Below are 10,402 nucleotides of genomic sequence, written 5' to 3'. Positions count from 1 at the left end.
TAATATGCAATACATCAAGAGCAAGTGAATCCCAAAATAAAATCTATTTAGTTTTTTTCTTACAACAGCCTTGTGGCTGTATTGATTTGGGGCAAACATTTCTACTGCATTAGGAACTAGAATAAAAACATTTGCAGCAATTCTGTCTTTCACACATTATATCTTTAAACTGATCTTTTTTTTTTTTTTTTAATTAACTTTGCCCCTTTTGTAGATATTGCATCTTTATAAGATGGAGCCTTTATGCTTATATAGGAGACATGCTGGAGACTTGACCAGTGTTTTCCACTACTAGGCCATGCTGTCTCCCCAGATTCTGGTTTTATTTTCCACTATTTTCCAATGCAAGTGATTTCAGCTGTTGATTGCAAGCTTGAATAATAGCAATAAAAAAAATAAAAATCACAGAAAAAAAACAAAAACAATATGCCACGTCTGTCAAGAGCAGCGCCTTCGTGCAATCAGCATGGTGGAGGCTGGACTAGGGCAGTTCCTGCCCAAGATTGACAGATCATTTTGCAGCATCTTCGTGATGTCAGTTGTTAATCAGCACAATAAAAAGTCATTTGTGATCACATCTAGTGAATTTTTTCAAATATACTGTATGCGATAAGTTTTTATTGATGCTCAAATATAAGTGATAAGTTTCTTTTGAGACTCAGTATATATGAAGAAATTTGCACAAACATCAATTCAATATTTTTCAACAAAACTTTTAGGTATTGCAAGGTCTCTCGGGTCATAGAATAATACATGTATCTCTAAGCAAACTACATCACAAACTACTTCACTTATATATAAAAAAATTATAATAAAAAAAAAACACCACACCCCTAAATATGGTGTTTAAAAAAAAGCAAATGGTTTCTGAAGTGCTTTATAATGTTCCCCAGAGTGTCCTAAAAAAAGGACACAATTTCCAAGATGCTACTGTAAAAGATAGATGTTTAGTGAATTTTTATAGGAAGAGTCAAACATAGCCAAAAGACACCTGGTCCTGGGGGAGCATCCCCCTGAAAAATGCTTGGTCCTGAAAGGGTTAAAGCTGTATTAGTTAAAATACAGAGGATTAAAAAAAGAATTGCAAATTGTGGCGAAATGCACAAAAATGGCTGCACCCAAAACCCCAGTAGAATGTGCCCGTGACCAAATGGATTTTGTTATGGAAGACAGCAAAGGAAAGAAGGGACAACTTAAGTGTGCAAGTCCTGTCGAGTTACTATATATACACATACGTGTGTGCCGTTTTCTTTTTCTAACTGTGCCTTCAAATCAAGCACCCCATCTTCAGGGGCTTTCTTTTTTTGCAGTTTTATATCAGTAATCTGTTTTAAGATACCAACTAGACCAGAAACCTGCCGAGGTCTTTTTTCCGCCAGTGGATTTGGAAGAGCTGTAGCTGAGGAAGGTCCAGGAATGTCAGCAGTATTTTGGGATTCCTGTGGTAGAGTGGTTATATTATTTTTTGCATCTGTAGCAAGTGCCTTAATTAAAGCAAGCTCTTTATGCACATCTTCTACAGCAGTGGTATTTGGACCATCTGACTCAGAAAAAAGGTTTTTGCATCTGGGGTCTACATAACTGGTTAGGTTAAGCAATCTGGAAGTTGATGCTGCAGAACATCTTGATTTTAGATCAGCAGAAATGATTTGCTTCATTTGTTTAGTGAGAACTCTGTCCCCATCCTGCTCAGTTAGCAGGTCACTGTGGAGGTGATGTAGAACTGGTTGCAAGGCAGATATGGTAACATGGGATTCTCCAGCTAGTGCTTCTGTAAATATGTGCAATGGGCTCAGGACTTGAGACATTTTCAAGAACCTGGGTGTTACCATCTGTTGGCATTAAATGCCGTGAACTGCGGTCAGAAGCAAGTACTGTACAAACTGCTTGTTGTTGCTCAATGAACCTGGAAACCATCAAGTATGCTGACCCCCATCTTGTGACCACGTCAAGGAGTAGCGAGTGCTGAGGAACATCTAGTTCAACTTGCTTTTTAGTCAACTCTCTCTTCTTTCCCCGCTGCAATTGAACCCTTTAACAAGTCTCCTGCAGGACCTCAAAGCTGTTTCAGCTTGGGCGAATTTCAGGACTTTACTGATAGCTAGATTGAGATTATGGCCAAAGCAGTTTAATCATGAGGTCATTAAAGGTCTCCTTTGCATTTGAGCCATTGTCTGTTACAGCTGCCACATTTTTTGCATCCAGCCCCCACTTTTCCAGTATGTAATTGGAAGCTTCCGCAATGTTTTCTGCAGTGTGGTTCTCTGGCAGGAACAATGTCTCCAGACAATGTGCATGCAGCTTCCAATCATTTGATATGCAACGGGCAGTTACTGAGATATAAGGCTCTCCAGAGCCACCATGGCTTATCCACATATCTGTTATTGCTGCAACCCACTGTGCCTCAGCCACAAGGACTTCAATTTCTTTTGTTTTTAAATGATTAGTTTTGGTGTTTTCATATTTGTCTGATTACATGTTATTCATAAATAAAACAGCTACTTGTTAATGTATGTGTGCATGTATTATTATATGATTATACAATCAGCATAGCTCAACAAATGTGTCATCACATTTTCTCTAAATTTCAATTTTCAAATGTATTTTTGTTTTTACTTTTAAATGTAAAATTAAATAAAAAACTCAAAAATTGATGTTTTAAAATTATGAACAGTCGTAAACCCCCTCCCTCGCTATGCAAAAACTACTGAACTACTTGCATAATACACACCTTGTATAAAAAGTGCACTAATATTAAATTATAACCAGCAAATACTGCTCAGGAGGACTTCGTTTTCCAGGCTTGTCAGTTGACTATCATTTTAAAAGTACTTTGCAGAGCAGTTAAACACAACTTGGCAGCAAAATAAAAAGCAGGAGATCTGTTTTGTTCAACAGTACAGAGCTAATTGAAAATAGTTAATATGGCCAAGGTTTTCATCAGTGCTCGTGTTCGAGTTATTTATTTTTTAAACAGGGAGTCCAAAAAGCAAACTGTTCACAATATTACTAATTTGTGACTGTATATGATCAAATACGTCTTAAACTAAGATGTCTGAAAACACTAATATTTAGTTGAAACAAACAAAAAAAACGGATTCAAGAATATACAGCGCATATTTAAATATCCGACAGTCAGTTATGTTCAAGTACAGTGCACAAAAAGATCATATTGAAAGAATAACAGCCACTAAAACAAAAAATAAACACATCAACTGTTATTAATACTTCCTTTAACTTTAAACTGTTCATACTTTGTTCCTTACAGATGTTGCTTCTTTATAAAGCGTTCTGTGGTGATCTCTTAAATGAGTGAACATATTTGTTGTGTTGCTGCTCTTGCAGAGAACAATTTGATCGTCGTCATTTTTTTTAAAACCAAAATAATCCCATATTATTGATTTAATTAGTTGTTTGGAGGGTACAGCTGCTTTGTCTCTTCACTGTCTGTCATCTTGTACTGCAGTGGGTGCCGCAAACGCACATGTGATTCAAACATAATTGATCTTACACAGTGCTGGACCACGAAACACGACCAATCACAGCATTAGAAAAGTAAATAAAAGTTTCTACACCGGAAAAGAGTATGCAGGACGAAGTATAAAGTATGGTACTGGCAGATCACTTTAAAAATTCCATCACTGCAATTTGAACTTATTTGTATTAATAATTTAGCGTTATAAATTATGACTTGAGGTTGACAAATCATAAACTATAAATAATTACCGCAGTATTAAAAAATAGTGACGATATACAATAAATGTCAGAATTTTTATCACAATTATCTTTTTATCTTCATATAGCAACATCCCTAGTCTCGCAGCTGAGTGATTGTCTTGAACCACACAGCCTCTCTCTGTTTCTGACACCAACTAGCATCATGTGCCATTTCACGCCAGAAATTAAAATGCATTTCCAATGCATTTTAAACCTTTCTCCAAGTATGGCAAGTCTTACACAATTTGCCCCGCGCACCTCCTGGACACGTCTCGTGTATCCCCGGGGGTACGTGCACCACAGTGGGCATCTCAGGGTAACATTAAATAGTGGTGTTAACTAGATCAATTAGAAATTGTTATTGTTATTACTTCACTGTGGGCTCTGAGGTTTTGAAAACTGAACACCGTGTTCATGTGCTGGTTGGAGCTTCAGGTCCAGTACATAAAATGCATTTAACCAAAGCAAATCAAGTACACAGTGTACATAAAGCACACATTTCTAAAACTACTGCAAAGGCAGTCGTCTTCCTAAACAAGGGAACGCAGTAGTGCTGCATGAAACTTTTATTCAAAAATAATTTAAATAAACACAAACAAGTATTACAACGTCATCGTTTAAAAATAGATAAATATGAAAGTTTTGCACACAATTAAAAATGCGTCCTCACTTCTATTATAAAAAGAGCACAAACAAACAGTCTTGCTCGGTTACTGACCAGGGTAGAGGATCACTCATGCTATCCTCTGCTTCGTCGCCATCTTCCTCGCTGGAATTTGGCTCCCAAAACTTGCCACCTCCCTCTGGCTCACTCACGTGTTTCTCGTGACTCACTCGTGACTCGGACTTGGGACTCTAATAACAGAGGCTCAGACTCGAGGTCTGAGGACTCGACTACAAGTCTGGGAATTACTGGTACAGATGGAAATGGATCAATGCACATTTTACCAAGGATCTAAAACAGTACATTCAGCTCTTAGCAAGACAGCATGGATTCAGCTGCAGATAAAAGCCAATGGGAAAACAGTTTCATTTTCTACATGTAAGCTGTCACTTCACATAAAACAAACTGCCCAGTTTAACCATGTTCAATTAAATAAAACAGAAAGGGTTTAATATAATTACAGCACAGTCAACATGATCCACCTCCAAAGCCTTTGCTTGTTTGTTTGTTTATACTTGGGGGGGGGGGGTGTCAACATGCATGTGCAAAAAACACTGCTGGATTAGAACATAAGAAAGTTTACAAACGAGAAGAAGCCATTTGGCCCATCTTGCTTGTTTGGTTGTTAGTAGCTTATTGATCCCAGAATCTCATCAAGCAGCTTCTTGAAGGATCCCAGGGTGTCAGCTTCAACAACATTACTGGGGAGTTGATTCCAGACCCTCACAATTGTCTGTGTAAAAAAGTACCTCCTATTTTCTGTTCTGAATGCCCCTTTGTCTAATCTCCATTTGTGACCCCTGGTCCTTGTTTCTTTTTTCAGGTCAAAAAAGTCCCTTGGGTCGACCTTGTCAATACCTTTTAAAATTTGAATGCTTGAATCAGGTCGCCACGTAGTCTTCTTTGTTCAAGAGTGAACAGATTCAATTCTTTTAGCCTGTCTGCATATGACATGCCTTTTAAGCCTGGAATAATTCTGGTCGCTCTTCTTTGCACTCTTTCTAGAGCAGCAATATCTTTTTTATAGCGAGGTGACCAGAACTGCACACAAATATTCAAGATGAGGTCTTACTAGTGCATTGTACAGTTTTAACATTACTACCCTTGATTTAAATTCAACACTTTTCACAATGTAACCGAGCATCTTGTTAGCCTTTTTTATACCTTCCCCACATTGTCTAAATGAAGACATTTCTGAGTCAACAAAAACTCCTAGGTCTTTTTCATAGATTCCTTCTCCAATTTCAGTATCTCCCATATGATATTTATAATGTACATTTTTATTTCCTGCATGCAGTACCTTACACTTTTCTCTATTAAATGTCATTTGCCATGTGTCTGCCCAGTTTTGAATCTTGTCTAGATCATTTTGAATGACCTTTGCTGCTGCAACAGTGTTTGCCACTCCTCCTATTTTTGTGTCGTCTGCAAATTTAACAAGTTTGCTTACTATACCAGAATCTAAATCATTAATGTAGATTAGGAATAGCAGAGGACCTAATACTGATCCCTGTGGTACACCACTGGTTCGCACACTCAATTCTGAGGTTTTTCCTCTAGTACTTTCTGTTTTCTGCATGTTAACCACTCCCTAATCCATGTACATTACTCTCCTTTGACATGGACTGAGAAAGTACAGAAATAATTTACTAATTTGCTTTGAACAGTATAAGTGCAGACATTACTTCAGTGCTTTTTGCCTGAATTTGTTCATTTCTAATGCATCAACGTTAATACAGCAACTACACTGCAGTACAACAATCCCCTCTGAGAATATGTACCAATATGCAACAGAAAGAAACATACCATCACAGATTTTAAAATATAACATCAGATCAAATCTGTTTAACTGTGCTTTACAAAAAGCCTGTCCTCGATTTAAAGTCTAAAACAATTTAATCCTGTTTTATATTATTGGATTAATTTGTATTTAAATATTCTTTTAGGTCACATTCTTCAGTTCACAGGGTTACATCTACCAACAGGTGAAGAATGTCTCAGGAATTTCCTTTATTTTAAATATTTTCAGAAAAAGATGCTGAAGATAATACTTGATACCAAGATTGTTCAATTAAATACTGTACTTACCTTATGAAAACTAAGTTATGCTTAATATTTGTTTTAATATAACCATGGCTTTGCAGTTAAATACCAGGACCTGTAAAGAATCTGAACTACATAACCTGTGTGCAGACGTACTGTACTGTTCAGTGAGAGACCCAATCAGTAACTTTTCAAAGAGAGACCCAATCAGTAACTTTTCAATGAGAGAGCCAATCAGTAACTGTTCAATGAGACCCAATCAGTAACTGTTCAATGAGAGACCCAATCAGTAACTTTTCAAAGAGAGACCCAATCAGTAACTTTTCAATGAGACCCAATCAGTAACTGTTCAATGAGAGACCCAATCAGTAATTATTCCTACTGAACCCCATTTCCTTAGAACAAGAAATATGTTGATAGACCCTTTCAAACTAGAAGATACTCCACTATCTAGAGGAAAACAATAGGGTACAGTGGAGCTAGGTCACTGTGTCCAAATCAGAAACCACAGGACTAGCCACGGCTTAACTAAGGCTGTGAGGCTTTGTTGCCATGACAGACAAGAGGAAGGAGCTCCTGCACACTCACGGTTCTTTGGTGCTGGCGACCACATGTGGTTCATATTGGCTGTAATTGAAGTTGGACCCACCAGCAGACAGACGCTGGTATTTCTTCCCACCAACGTAAGCACGGAGTCCAGACAGGCAACAGGGAATCCCATGGCCGCTCAAAATACACCTGACCTGCGGAAGGCAACAGATAAACAATGTTAGTGATTATCCCGGCCAGGATCTCAACAACGAATCTACCAGCACTAATGAGCTTATTGATCATTGCAACGGGGCGAAGACACCGAATGAAAACAAAATCCAGGAATTTCTATCCCTGGTCAAGTGAGGCAACAGGTTTAATTAAACAACAGACAACTATACGTGTTAGTCTTGGTGTTTCATATTCACTGTACAGCACATCTTTCCAGTTAGCTTAATATACACTGAAAGCAGCTCCAGGAAGCTGAATAAATGACTGCCTCACTTGGATCTGCAGAACCCTACCCTATCAGGAAGGTGTCTGCGTGTAGTCAGACAGGGTAAGACTATCCCATGAGAAAACACTCCAAATGTTGGATTGAAGACCCTACCACCTGTGATTTACACCAAATGTATTACTTTGGGTTCTTCCATTGCATGAGGTTTTCAAAAATGACATTTGGAATTCAAACAAGTAATGATTCCCCTTGAAAGAAATGTTCCTTGCTCCCCGCCAGGTGATATCCAGAGGCAGGTGTACTGATGTCTTCACTGGAGTCGCAGTTTCACTGCTGCTCCTGGCTGATGTATTTTGTGCTTGGGACACTGTCGGTCTGAAAACCAATCTTACACTGTACACTTCTCATTGTTTCCCTTGTCTAGTTTGTGATATTATAAAAATCAAAAATGTTTTTTAAGGGTGACATGTAATGGTTTATTCTGGAAAGGGTCTGACTGGAAATAAATACACCTTTTTTGACTCCTTTGTCTCCATTCTCTATAGCACTTTAAAGACAGTCACAATGCATCATAAAATGCTTAGCTGTGGGGAGAATAAAAACACAATTTTATAAAATGGCTTTCTTATCTTAGTGAGTCTTAGTGCAACTTTAAAATTGCTGCTTTTGTATTATGTGTATGCTGACATTTAAATCTTATTTAAATGGTCTGATTAGGGCTCTCTTTTTTTCTGCTATGTACTGTACAGTGCTTTGCGATACGTTTGTATAAAAAGAGCTATATAAAATGCAATAAATAAATAAATAAATAAAAATAAACAAACAAACAAATGACAAAAAAGCTATGCAAGGCTGTAGATGGGTTACAAATTAAAAAGTATAAAATAAACTTGAGCCCATTTCAAACCCCTACATTACTCCGCATAGTACTTGTATTTGCAACAAAACAATAAATTGCATACTGGCACTGCTGAAAATACATTTTCCATTTGATACATCATGGCTCCTTGGCAAAAAAATAAATTAAAACAATAATTTTAAAAAGGCACCAGCTTGGAGAGCAGTAGTATTCTGTCAAAACGTCAGGTTAAGTGTACCGTACACAAACATGTGCTTAACAAGACAATAACTTACTGAAGAGCAAGGCATTACCAAAATGAACATGCTTTTTTATGCACTGGTAAACAAAAGTTTTCACGACACGGTTTTCGAATTGATTATTTGTAATTAGCATTATATTCGGGTTGACACCTGTGTCACAAATGATAATAAAGCCGTGTCGCTGTCAGTCCTTACCTTATTCCCCGCTACGGGCTGCAGACATGGGTACTGCTGTAGGAAAGTCTGTACCCGTCTGGTGGCCACTCACTCACTGTGTTTATGTGGTAGCAACACCCTTCAAAGTTTTAATCAGAAGGAAGGACCCTGCGTCGCAACAATAGGTGCGTTCACGCAGATCACTCTGCGCAGATTCTGTGCAGAATCTGACAAACTCAGCCAATGATCTTCTAAGAATGATCTCCGTGGTTAACTTCGCCAGCTTCCGCGCAGAGTGATCTCAGTCAATGCCCCCATTATGTGTTACATGAATCTGCCTTGGTCCACGGTGCACTTTGATTGGTTCTCCTGTCGGTATTTTTCTGGTGAATCACGTATGTCAACTCCGCTGATTTATAACATCGCTGCAAAAGCGGGGCATCATAGGTACTGGTTGGCGATTTTTCACCGATCTCTACAATGTAAAGTCTGCTTCATTTCCTGTTCAAAGCTTTTTCTTTTGAAAACGATTGCATTTTTAGCAAGATGCAAATAGATTTGTTTAGAAACACCCCTCCTAAACACAGACATGTTATAATTTCTACGATCCATGTTTTTACTTGGCCTGTCAAGAGCTCTTTATCGCCGAAGTGCAGACCCGACAGAGAAATTGCCGGCCTCATGAATATTCATGAGCAGACAAGACGGGGGCGGGGTTCGGCTGTCAAGCGGTTGGGATAGCCAGTGGTCGAGATTCTATCGCCTTGATATCGGGGCAGATTGCATTAATGTTTGATGATTTGAATGGGAAGAAATATTATTTAAAAAAGACAACAAAACAAAACATGGATTTAATTCTACATTGATATCCATTGACCAAGAATGATAAGTAAAATTGCCGTTGTGTGTGACTTTAACAAAGGAGATTTTCTGCAAGGTCAAGGAGAGGTCCACATGCCGTGTAAAAATTTTATATTTACATTATATGTAATAGCTGAAATGTAATTATGAACAACGTATAGCAGCAGTGTGATTATGATAATAGGTGAACTGTATTGCTTTTGTTTTATTCGTGCATTGTATATACTGTATACGAATATCAGCAATTTAACCCATAGATGCAGATGCCTTGTGTCTGTCGTTATCTTGCCTCAACTTTTTTTGTGTTGACACAATTAATTGCGGAACACTTCGGAGGCATTCGTAAGCCTAATTGTAGTGATTTAAATAGGGTTAGTGATGATAATAATCAATTAAACATATACCGAATTAACCTAATAAATACATCTAATTAACCCGATATCAAAAAAGCTGAACTGAGTTGCCGCCAAACTCGTTCACTCGATCGCTGCCTATCCCACACATGACAACCAAGCCAAATATCAAACCACGCCCCCGTCTTGTCTGCTCATGAATATTCATGAGAACCGGCAATTTCAGACAGCACTTTGACGATGTCTCGTTAGGCCAAGTGAATCCGTCGATCGTATTAATAACACGTATGTGTAAAGGAGGGGTGTTTCTAAACAGGTTCAGGTGAATCTTGCTAAAAATGCAATCGTTTTCAAAAGGGAAAGCTTTGAATAGGAAATGAAGCAGACTACACTATAGATAAGAGAAATGTCGCCACAAAACTCTTTGGATTCCCATGATGCACCGCATCGACGGCGGGGACAGAAAAAGGAGGAGTTGCCCATCTTGTGTATATAGAAGATTGCAGCATGAAGGACTAT

This window comes from Polyodon spathula, chromosome 52, assembly GCF_017654505.1.
Source record: "Polyodon spathula isolate WHYD16114869_AA chromosome 52, ASM1765450v1, whole genome shotgun sequence".
In the NCBI taxonomy this organism is placed as follows: domain Eukaryota; kingdom Metazoa; phylum Chordata; class Actinopteri; order Acipenseriformes; family Polyodontidae; genus Polyodon; species Polyodon spathula.
The sequence above is the reverse complement of the archived record's forward strand: the minus strand, read 5'-3'. Positions refer to the sequence as shown.